Source organism: Aythya ferina (genome assembly GCF_964211825.1).
Source record: "Aythya ferina genome assembly, chromosome: 4".
NCBI classification, from domain to species: domain Eukaryota; kingdom Metazoa; phylum Chordata; class Aves; order Anseriformes; family Anatidae; genus Aythya; species Aythya ferina.
The window spans coordinates 51,744,297-51,756,830 of NC_140300.1; the positions used below are offsets into that span (position 1 = coordinate 51,744,297).

At 35.4% G+C, this 12,534-nt stretch overlaps 1 long non-coding RNA gene across 1 annotated transcript in view; it reads left to right on the plus strand.

Annotated features, from left to right (window-relative positions):
• The first annotated feature begins 370 nt into the window (after positions 1-370).
• The window catches only part of LOC311436591, a 46,186-nt gene continuing 34,022 nt past the window's right edge, over positions 371-12,534 (plus strand). Inside the window, exon 1 of the long non-coding RNA XR_014692958.1 lies at positions 371-536. This is a non-coding gene — a long non-coding RNA (uncharacterized lncRNA). The remainder of the gene's footprint in view (positions 537-12,534) is intronic.

A 12,534-nucleotide genomic window follows, 5' to 3' on the forward strand; every position in this document is an offset into this window, starting at 1 on the left:
GAGTATTGGACTGAATTCAGTGTGTGAAGAAGACAAGAAATACTATTCTTAGAAAATGAACACCTCTGATATATGCTACTCAGTTTAAGGATGGCTCGGGAGAAGCGTATTTTAAACACCATTAACAAAAAAAGTTCTTTGTTTTTGGTTAGCTTTGAAGAGGTACAACCTTTTTTTTTTTTTTTTTTGTGAGACTGATTTACGGTACTTCGAAAGCCATTATCTGTAACCCACTAGTAATTACTTTTGGTTATTATGTGTATCCATCTTTTAATAAGAGTTGCTTTTGAAATCAGCTCCTCCTTAGACCTAGTCTAGGAATATAACCATAATGCCAAGTTTATGATATCTTAGTGTGTTGCTATGGAAGTGATATTAGCAATATTAGAAATCCAGCGTTGTGGGCTGTGCAACAGTGGAATGTGATAGAAACTGAAAGCATTGATGTGACAGAAGAAGCAGCTTTCATTTCAAGAGAAATATTTTGATTCTTTGGAAAACCATTGGAGAAAATGAGGACAGTGTATTGGAGTTAAGTAAGTATATTTGGATATTGCAGTTTATCTTCATGAGAATGTCTAGAATGGAAAAACTAAGTTCTTAATTGTCAATGTTTTGAGAAAAATAAATGTTAAGTCTAGAATAACCACAAATTTTTCTTATTAAGACAATGATTTTATTTTCCATTTTTTTCCTCTTTGCTATTGTGGTCATATGTTTTTTTTTTGTTGTTGTTGTTGTTGTTTTGTTGTTTGTTTGTTTGTTTTGTTTTGTTTTTCTTTTATCTTTACTTTACATTTTGATTCTGTGATGAGAAACAGACAAAACAGAAAGCAGCAGCCTTTTTTAGCTTAGTTCCTTTAGTTCCTTTTTTAGCTGTGATTATTTCCTATATTAAGTATAACTGGCTCTGTCTTGGGCCCTTGCATACTAAGCCTGTTGATATTGAGTAATTATTGTGTAGCCCTATAATATATATTTATGTGCAGCTTAAGGTATAAACTGATCAGTTGAAGTTTGTTACAATGTACTTAGATGCATGGAAAGATGAAGGACTGAAGAATGGATCAATAAAGTCATTACTAGATGGAAAATGCTATGAAAACATAACAGTGATGTACGATTAAAGAACAAAAATCATATACAATCACTAGTTCGAGGTTTTGACAGGAAACATGAGCCTAAAGGCATAAATGACTGTGAATGGCAAAATGCAGCTGCTGCCTTCATTTGAATAGCCTAAAGAAGACAGGAGAGCAATCAAAATGTTTCCTAGCAATAAGCAATCATTTCAGAGCTTTAGCTGACTTGAAAAGCAATAGCAAGTTAGACCCTGAAGAGTACTAGACAGGATCCTGTGATGTGTCATTGCCAACCCCTTTGGAGGAGATACTGTGAATAAAGGAATATTCATGAGAAAAGGAAAGTTCCATAGGGAATTAAGCAGCTGCAGAACCCCCAGTCTCTGCATGAAGGATCACACATGTTCCCATTTCTGCAGCTGCCCTTCAGCCTCTCTTCAGCTGCTGAAAAACCCATCTTTGCTTCCCTCTTTCTGATCCTAATGAATGCTCCACAACAGTAGCTCAGGACTGTTTGCATGTTCTGCAGCAATTGGATGCAGTGCTAATAATATCCATTCTCATGTACACTATGGTTTTACATTTACTAGTATTTGTTTATTTGTTTTTCTTTTCACCAAAAACTAGTGAGAACATATTAGTTGCCCTAAAAATATGCTGGAGCTGTATAACTATGCACAATAACTATCACAAATAAGTTCATGTTGTTAGTACAGTTTAAGTACTACAGTGGTTTCAGGAGGAAAGAGATTCTAGGGGAGACACTGGCATATACTGCCCAGTGTATTTTGCAGACATGTCCACAGCTATCTTTAATCTTACTGACATCAAACAAAGCATTTCTGAGAGAAGGTGAAGAGGTAAGTAGCTGTAAAATATAAAAATAAACTATCTGTATCATCAGAGGATGATATTTTTGTTGACCTAGCTCCAGATTTTCCTGCTTTACATAGCTCCGTTTCTCTTCATTCACCTTCTTCTCTTTTATTGCATTCTGTTATTGCCAGAAACAAATAAAATCCAAAAATTCTGTAGAGAAAAACAAGTTAAGCACCCCCACCTGTTCGCAGCAGCATGAGCTGCTGCTCCACTAAATCCAGTATGTATGTGCACAGGCCTCAAGCATAGCCTTGCCCCAGTGACTGTTGGGGATGCAGACTTACTGCTTACAACAAATCATTGTAAGCCAATCAGAGCTCTGGATACCCTGGTGTTTTGGCACGTTTTGTTTGTAAGAATGGCATTTCCAAATGTTAGAAAGCTTTGGGAAAGTTTCATTTTGTTATTGCCTGTGTTAGACTTACTTTTGACTGCTGTCATCTTGACATAATTCTTAAAAAATCCTAAGCAAGTCACAGAAAAATAATTTGGTTGGTTATGTACAGATGAATTTCTGTTGTTACTAAGTTGTTAATGGAGGTGTAGCACTATTATATAGCTTTGCTTACACCAGGAAAAAATGCAAAACAAGTGCCGTATTAACCTGTGAAAGTTTAAAACATGCCTGTGTGACCATTCAGATGTTTCCTGTTGCCTACAAATGATTTCTCTACTAAGGTGAAGCAAAAAATATATCCTAAGTACTTCTGTTGTCCAATGAGAATAAATAGATTATTATTTTCAAGTCTTCTTGAAGGGCCTGGTCACCAGTCATATGGCATCGTTATTTCTTCCCTTACAAAGCTTTTTGTAATGGTTAATGGAGTGTTCTACTTAAAAGTTCTTGAGGCGTTATGACCAAGAGCTGTTTCAGGTAATGTGTCGTTCTCAGAGTAAAGAGCTTTTCACAAGCATAAAGATGGAAAAGGCATCCAGAGCCTTTTCTACATATAGGAAATAACACAAATTCAAGTTTTTCTGAATTGGCTTAAACTGAATTGCAGTCTGGTGAACTCTGAACTCTGAACTTTTATGAAGAGTCTGGTTCATAAAGTAAGCCTTATTTTTAGTTAAGTAAATGTCCTTGCAGTCTTTTCCACTGTTTTTCTATGTCAATTTAAATAAACCCATAAACTGATCATTTTCTTGATTGGAAGTTAAGACACAAATTTAAGAACAGGTTGTTTTTGTTATAGTTAGTTTTCAGAAGACAGAAAAATCTACTATATGTAGGTATCTGAGTAAAAACGGCTTCTGTTCTGGTAGCTGCAGTAAGAAAAAATCAGTTAGTGTTAGCAAGTGGCTTTCAAACTGATACTGATATTCAGTGGCATGTTTTTGCTGTACAATTATGTGGACTCTTTACTTGAGTTATAACTCATCCTAACCAAGTTATCCACACAAAAGAGCTGGGCTTCAGTTTGCTCACTTACTTCAGTGGGAATACAGGCAATTGTCCAATTGCTGCCTTGCAGCTGAAACCTACTGGTGAGGATTTGGACAATGTCAATAAGCCATGGATAGTCACCCAGTCTTAGTGCAGGTGTCAAACTTAGTTAGTCAGTCACCTGTAGTAACTGTGCAGTGAGCACCCAAAGTGTACCTTGCAGGTCAGCATTATGTAACATTGAAGCTTATTGGTCCACATGGTCCTGTAAAAAGGTGAGGCTGGAAGATAATGAAAAGAACACTGTTGGGGGACTAAATAAACTAGCCAGTGTGGATTTATCGCTAAGTAGCGTTTAGAACTGTTTATCATTTAAAAACTTAATGAAATTTCTATAAATAAAATCTGAGTTTTGCTCAGTGTACGGACTATTCCTACAATACAGAGGAATTCATAGTTGAAATTTACGTGAAGATGAAAGCCTCAGTAAATGTGTACTGCTTATAAACAGGTAACGTGTAGTTTGGGAAGAAATACAAAATAATGCTGGAGAAAAATGATTCCTAGTGTCTCCTAATAAAAATTAATTTTGCATAGAGTATGAAGTAGGTGATGGAAATGTCTTTAGAATTTGAATATGGAAAAAAATATTTATATCTTCAGATGTTCCTGCTTAGTTGATGCCTTGTTTTATGAATAATGTATTTTAAACTGTAAATGTAGCGTGTTAACTGATAACTATCAAAATTGGAACCATGGGATAATAGCACTAAGATCAGGTAATGGTAATCAGTTGGTTTTTGACAATTCATTGCTTTGTAGACAGAGCCAGAACAGATACCAACTGATTAACAAAAACTTTGGGGATAATTGGTCCAAATAAAAAAAGCTTGAAGGAATATGGAAATTATCATCATCACTAATATTAAGTTTTTGCATAAACCAAACTTCTGGAAAAGATATTGAAGAGGAGATAACCTATAGATGTTCAGCAGAATCTTTATTGGAATACATAAATTAGAAAATAAATTTTCACTTGTCTAAAGTTCATCCTAGTGCAGGTTTACAGTGCTTATTTCTTATTTTAAGTAAAATTAAAAAAAAAAAAAAATATTACTTCCACGCTAACTTAGTTTTTTCACAGTATATTTCCTTACTGGTTGTATGCTAGCTAGGAACAAAAGAGATTTACAGAAATACCTTCGCATACCCACATAATGTACTGTATGCATAACTGAAGTGTGAAAATCAGTGCTTTTCTATGTTGAATGAAAAAGTTTGAGAAAAGACATAGCTTAATGGGCTCAGAAATGTTAAAAACATAAACCAGTTTACATAGTGGAAAAATCACATAATAAGCCTGGGTGTGAAGTAGATGAAATGTCATGAAATAAGTCTCTGTGCAATGGATGCTGTTGTCAGAGCAACCACACTGTGGAATTGCTCTGATTAGATTCGGAGTGGTTTAGTTTAACCTTCACGTTGCTATTTTTTTCTCTTAAGTTCTCTACAGTAACTGGCTCATTTCTTAATTTGAGCACTGAATATATTTTATGAAGCTAGTTGGCAAACAATACCTGAAGTGTTGAGAGACTGAAGCAAAATTTGTCTCCTCTCAATTTAACATGAACTTTATTGTAGCTTGAAATTGATCTTGAATTCAGTGGCAGTTCAACAGCTGACTTCCTTATATGACCTTGATTTGACTTTAATGAACTCATGAAATTCTCTATCTGTAAACTTGATCTCATTTTTTTTTCAGCAAAATGGATGCTGTGAGATTACATTCATTGGCATTTTTTGCTTCTAAGGAACATGAAGGCCTTGTTACAAGAAAGTCTGTAAACAGGCATAGCAGATAAAATCTTGATGAGTATTGCCAGGGAGACATCACAGACCAAATTGCTTAGTTAGATTTTGGATATGCACTAAATTGCAAGTCATGCCTTGACAGAATTATTTTAAGACTTCTTTTAAAAGGAATTTCTTTGTGAAGAATGATAGTCAAAATATAGAGAATCATCTTCTGTGTTGGTGTTAGAAAGCTTTCTTATTCTCGATAAGGTTTTCTTTGGAGGTTGTAAGGGGTCCAGAAAGGCAAATTCTAATGCATATTCAATGCTGATACTTTCGTAGTGTCCTGTAAGAGGATAATTATTATTTTCAGTTTAGCTCTCATGGTTGTCATTGTTCTTTTTTTTTTTTTTTTTTTTTTTTGATTGTACTTTAAAAATGAAATAACTTTCCATTTAAATTACTTCATATAGTTGTGACCTCATTTTCAAGTTATATTTTATGCATATATATTAAGTACATATATTTGATTTTAACTATCTGCTAATTTAACTATATAATAATTGCATGGAAATGCAAATTTGTTAATTGCTTGCACAATGTTTGTACCAAAACACAGTCTTGAAAAGGTCAAGATTATTCTGTCAAACCAAAAGTTAAAGCATGTTATTGAGGGCATTATCCAAACATTTCTTAACACAGACAAGAATGGGGCATCAACCACCTCTCCAGGAAATCTGTTCCAGTGTTTGACCACCTTCATGGTACAGAAATTTTTTTTCAGGCTGGACGTGGTCCAGTCTGAACCTTTCCTGGCACAGCTTTGTGCCATTCCCCTGCATCCTGTCATTGGTTCCCAGTTCACCACCTCCCTCCCTGCATTCCTTCCTCAGGAAGTTGTAGGGAGCAACGAGGTCACATCTCAGTCTCCTTTTCTCCAAACCAGACAACTTAAGTGTCCTCAGACTGTCTTCATGCTTTCCAGGCATTTTGCCAGCTTATGTCCCTCCCCTGGATACGTTCAAAGACCTTAACATCATTTTAAGTTGGGGAGCCCAGAACTGTACAAAATCTGTAAGGTGAGGCTGCACCAATGCTACATATAGTGGGAGAACCACCCCCTTTTGACCAGTAGGTCAAAACTATGCACCTGTATTAGCTAGTGACCATGCACCCCAAAATGCAATTATTGTATTATGTTAGATTAGATTAGATTAATTTAAACCATTTTGATTCAACACAGAAGTTATACAGGTAGCGGGAGAAGGAAGGTCTGTTTGAAGACATGCTTCTCCGTTTTTTACTGTCTATAGAGTCTGTTAATGGACTTACAGTATAACTCATGAATTACCCTTCATTTCAAGGTGTTTTTATGTTAAAGCTACTTAATTCTGAATAGAAAGGTTTTTTCATTTCTATTGACATTTTTAGTGGTTAGGTGGTGGAGGGTTTTTTTTGTTTGTTTTTAGTTGCTGTTTCTTTGCTACTTAACATATGCCTGTGGACGCTGCAATTTAACACATTAATTTAAGTGAAGTTTTGACTGAGATTTGAAGTTGATCAGTATTCTCATAGGAATCTCTTTAAATTTAAGAGTTCGTAACTGCTATACTGTTTCTATGGTTGCTAGTAAACTACTGGTATGCTAGTAAAATGGTGTAGCATATGGCAATTTCTACCAGTATTTACTATTTCCTGTACATATATTTCAAAACTGTAACTTTTTCAAGTCAACTAGAATTGGTTTACATCATGAGCAGCTGTCTTTTTATCAATCTAGAGGAAAATATGAAGCTATTTAGGTTAATTTGTGTGGGTTTGACCTTGGCTTAAATAGGAAACTCATATTCATTATATTTAGGAAAGGTAATAAATTGATTGGAAGGCTTAGACTGAATCATTTATCTTATATTATGACTTTAACAGTTAGGCTATGATTCTCATCAAAAAATGTCACTTTGGATTTTAAATCTATTTTTATCACCTAGAACATCTCATCTGTCAATATTTGATTAGAGGTCCTTGCTGCTTGAGACAGCTTTTCTCTGTCTGATAGATAATCTGAGGCTCTGAGACCATCGATTGAAGCTTCATCTCTAGGAGGGGAAAAAAAAAAAAAGCTAGAAGATAATTTTTGATTACACTTCAACCTGTGACTTCTGCCTTGTGCCCAATAGAAAGTCAGAATCATCTGGTCTTATCACAGCAAAGACAGACTACTCCTGTATTGATTTAGACAGAGAAGTTCAAATAGGTTCCAGCCTGATTATTTTTTCATAACATCTCATCTAAGGTTAAAGGAAACTATCCTTTCTTTTTTTTTTTTTTTTTCTTTTTTCTTTTTTTTTCTCCTTTTCAGCCTCACCACTCACTGATATAACTCAGCCATTTAATAGGCTTGTGTAGAGTGCTACACAACCTATTGGAAGCTTTCTATTCAAGCACTGTCTTTGAGGTGATTACTTCTTTACAGTAAAAAAACTGTCCTGAAGAAGAAGAAAAAAATTGACTAAAATTTCAGTATAAGTCATATGTAAAATCAGAAACTCAGGGATTAGTTGATTGGAGACCCTGAAAGGTCTTTTAGGCCTACCTGCTGTAGTGGCAAGTGCTTGTCTAATCTATTCATAAATACGTTTTTGTTTGTTTGTTTGTTTGTTTGTTTTTCACTTTTGTTTGTTTGTTTTCTGAGGAGATTGAAGGATATTTCTTGATACTTTGGGAAAAAACAAGTAATATTTTCATTTAATAAAAATATTAGTTTCATATAATTTTATCTAAAATCTAATATTTTCATATGTTCGGTTTATTTCACAAATCTGTTATAGATATTAAGTACCACAAGCATATTTTCTCCACATACCAATTTTGGGTGCTGAAAATTGGGCATTTCTTTAGGTATGTACCATGAATATAGGGGTAGATTTCCACTTCAGTTATCCAAATACTTTTTCTCTGAATCCATATCTTACAGGTATTATTTACTTTGTCTTGTAGAATAATTTGTGAGTTCTTCCTTCTACTGACGTATTTGGATCCTGGAGAATGTAAATTTATGGGATAAGAACAGACAAATATTAGCTGATTATACAAAAGCTGTTGTGCATATTTTGTATTTATATTAATATGTATTGTGTTGAAATTTGACAATATGCTAGATTTGAAGTTAGATTTTATGTCAGAGAGGTGCTCATGAAAAGCTAAACGGAAGTGAAACAAGTATGCTTGGGAATATTTACCATAGATGTAGAAAAAGAGTAAAACTTTGTCTGGTGCAAAAATGAGAAGTATTATTATTAGCCAATGCAATAGCCATTACAGACACATAAAATCAAACTTTATTCATACGAAGCATACTTGAAAATTCAGGTTGGAAATTAGGAGAAATTTCTTCTCAGAAAGAGCTGTTAGGCATTGGAACGGGATGCCTAGGGAGGTAGAGTCACCATCCCTGGGGGTGTTTTAGGAAAGCTTGGCTGTGGTACGTAGGGATGTGGTGTAGTGGGTGATATTGGTGGTAAGGGGGATGGTTAGACTGGATGATCTTGGAGGTTTCTTCTAACCTTTATGATTCCATGTTTGTATCAAACAAGTACAGCCAATAAAAATTTGCCAGAAAATTGTGACAAAGAACACAGCCATGTAAATATTCACATTAACAGCTAAAAATCTGAATACAATATGTCGATAGTGAAGCCAACATAGAACTCAAATAGATATTTATTTTAAGTTGTAAATTAAATTTAAAAAATTAATTTTTAAATTTAGCTGTAAGGATGGAGAAATGATAAGTAGCCTTAGTACAAATTAAGCGTCCCAATGAGTATATATCAGAAATGCTAATAATTAATAGATGATTAATTTCTAATTAGTCTCTCCGTTGGGTTTACAAACTAATGACCTGATTTAATTTTGACCTGTGACTTTGTCAATTATGTATTTTCCTTTTATATCTCCATTTTTGAAACAAATTCACAGTATGAGCAGAGTTTGTTGTTTGCACACATACCAGAAATGCAATCACCTGCCTTGACTGGACAGTTTCTTTCTTGTGAAAAGCTGTATTGTATCTACTTAAAAAAAATACAAGATTTCCTTGCTGATTTAAGTTTAAATTCACCTGCTCTGTCAAAAGCATTGGAAAATAATTAATAACTTACATTTGTTGACAAGAATGAGAAACAATTGTTGGCTTTAATCAAACTTCATGTTGAATCTGGGGATTTTTGAAGCATGAAGCTCAAAGCAGTTAGTAAGAAAAATAATCCTACTCAGATTCATGCAGACCCAAAAGTTGTCAGCTGACGAATATCAGGTACTTTCACTGTTAGCACAGTAATGCTGAGTTGTAAAATAACTTTCATTAAAAGTCGTTATTTCCCAGCTCCTTGAAGAAGAGGTTGTTGGGTATCATGATGGCAGTTATACATGTAAGTGTAGCAGCAAGAGAAGATAAAAGCAACAGGAGAAATAAAATTAAAAGAACTTGGCTTTTGAAGATAAGCAAAGATGTTTATTGTGACAGATATGCACAAAACCTTTTCTGAGCTGAGATTTAAAAGATGAGCAGAATTACTATGAAAGAAAAAAATATATTTAATTCACTTTTGTTATTGCAGGAATTAAAAACATTTTAAGTGACATTTAATGTGCTGTGTATTTGATTTCTAGATAATACAATAAACAATATTAGTTAACAAACAGATTTCCCATTTTTAACTGATACATGAGTTATGTATACTATATTAAAATATGGATGATAAAGCAGCAGTTAAATAAAGATCAAAGATCTTCCAGCTGTTATGGTCTGTGGAACAGCTAGAAGAATAAAAGTCAGTTCTCTTTCTATGTACTAGGCAATCCTGTCCTAGAAGAGATAATTGGACTAGGGTACTTTTTTTCTGTCCTTCTGTTTTTCATTAATATGTCAAATACATCAGTCATGAACTTTATGCTAAATGCAAGGAAATATTATCTAGATTGTTAATCATTCAAGCCACCTTCATATATATGGAGTGGTAATTCATGTCGAGAAAATGGTTGATATTAATAAAGAAGGGGGAGATTTGGGAATGTGGCCATGGGGGTTGGAAAGCCCCATGGTTGAGATAACATTAGACTCTTAATGATGAAGCCATCAGGAATATAAAAGAGTTTAGAGAGAACAAAGAAGGGTGATTCAGGAGACTCCATGCAGTCTCAGGTTTCTTGTTCTCCAGATGGTTCTCTTGTTCTCCAGCCGTTAAGGCACGGATGTTTCTGGGTGTTTGCTGTTGTTGTTACATGCAAAGTTGTTTGACCAATGAAAAGTTGTTTTGAAAAGAACTGCTGTGGAGAAAAGGGTATAAGAGGGGAGCGTGCCCTCAAGATAAAAAAGGCAACACGATGAAGTTACATCAATAAAGAAGCAGGAAAAAGAAGTGAAGAGGAACAGGCTGGCAGAATGGAGAATGGACGGGAGCAAGCACACTGATTGCCTCATGAAGATAGGTTCGGCCAGACTCAGCAAACCGCTCAGAGAAGCTCGTACAGAAAGTCGCTGGAAATGGACGCACTGGAGCTGGAGAGAAGCTCAAGCTGAGAGAAGTGGACCTGTGCACACAACTGCCTCTCGCTGGTAAGCAGCTGCGCATTATGGGGAATCATACGTCCTTAGGAACAAAGACTGTCCTGGTAACCTTACAGCTCATTCTCCTTATTAACAATTGGACAGTTTATGAGCCTGCAATATGGGACAAAACTGAGGTCAAGGTGTGGGACTCGGCAACTAAAAACGACAAGGTTGCAGTGGGATTGCTCGGCACCTGTCGAGCAGTCTCTGAGGCCTTGAAGAGCCCTGTGGAGCCACAATCACCAACGTGTGGCTTGCCAGATGGTGAGGGAGCTGCAGGCTCCTTTACTTTATCCGACTGCTACGCCATGGGCCCCTCTGCTGCTACAGCCATCGAAGGCTTTTGCTGTTACGCCCCCTGTTGACCTGAACGTGCCTTTTGACCCATTGGCCTTGAAAAGTAGATGGATATGCTTTTCTTCGATCTGGGAAGAACGGGATACATAAGGCCTGAAGACCGAGTTACTTGACAACTTAAAGCGAGACATATTGTTCAAAAGGAATGGAAGATGGAGACTGTTAAGTCATGGAACTGAAAGGATTGTTTGTTATCTTTCCTGATTGTACATATGTATAGGCATACTCGGGTTTAGTATGTAAAGCACTGTTCTGTATATTTAGAATGTTTGATGTTTGTGTGTGCGTGTTGTGTAGACTCCCCGCACACCCAGCGCTCTTTACTTGCCTTTTATACCTTTTAGAAATATTTGTTTTATAAATATTACAAAATTCAGTTTGAGTTGAGACCTCATTTATAACAATATCACAAGGCCCATGGCATATTTTTGCTTTTCCTGAATATATTATATTGCATTTGGATTGTGAATTTCTTTTTTCATTTGTGTACTTCCAGTTACTTTGTATCAACTGAAGTCTTCTGATGATTTCCTGTGGAATACGTTTTCAGACTGCCTTGCAAGATGAGGAGGCGATGTTACAAGGGTAGTAAACTGGCACACGTGGAGATTGAGGTCAAAATACCACTCACTTTGCTTGACAAAAGGAGCTACCCAGGACCTGACTGCCACACTATTTAGCATTACAATTAAGCCAATGGTATAGTAGTTTAAAGCAAAGCTCCTGCTAACTTCTGTTGCAGATGTTATTATTCACTGTGTCCGTATATCAGGATCATAGGGCAGAAATCAAGAGTTCACTAATTAGATGTGCATATGTAATGACTATCTATGAAAAATCTATTTTGAATTTCTTGGTCATTAGCACATTAAGAATTCAATAGCTAAAAAAAGAATACGATTTAAGATTTCATTCAGCTGCTTTGAATCTTACATGGCTCTTGCATTCTGCCAGGAGAATACCTAATGGCCTCAGTCTGAAGCATTCTTAGTGCAAATGAAATTTATTAGCTACAGTAAAATTGTCTTTTCTAAGCACAGAAAAATTATATTTTCAAAACAGATCATTTGGACAGACTTCCACAGGCATGACTAGCACATGATTTTTATGAGAACACCCCCTGCTATATTCTAGCTGCCTGCCTGAAAGCACCGAATTTCTATAGTTATCCAAGTAACAGTTGATAAGTATCAATTGTCAATAAGAATTTGTGTGTTCAAGAAGAGAGCTGTCATTATATAGTAGCTACTTACAGCTAGCTAGGTAGGAAATTCATTAATTTCACTGTTCTTGTTTGTGAAGTTATGTTGAAAGAAAGCTAAAAGGCTTTTGTATCAACAAAGAAAGCTGGTTTAATTTAAAGGTGAAAAAGTATGTCAGTTGTATGACAGACTGATAGAAGAGCCAAACTTCAAGGAAATGTC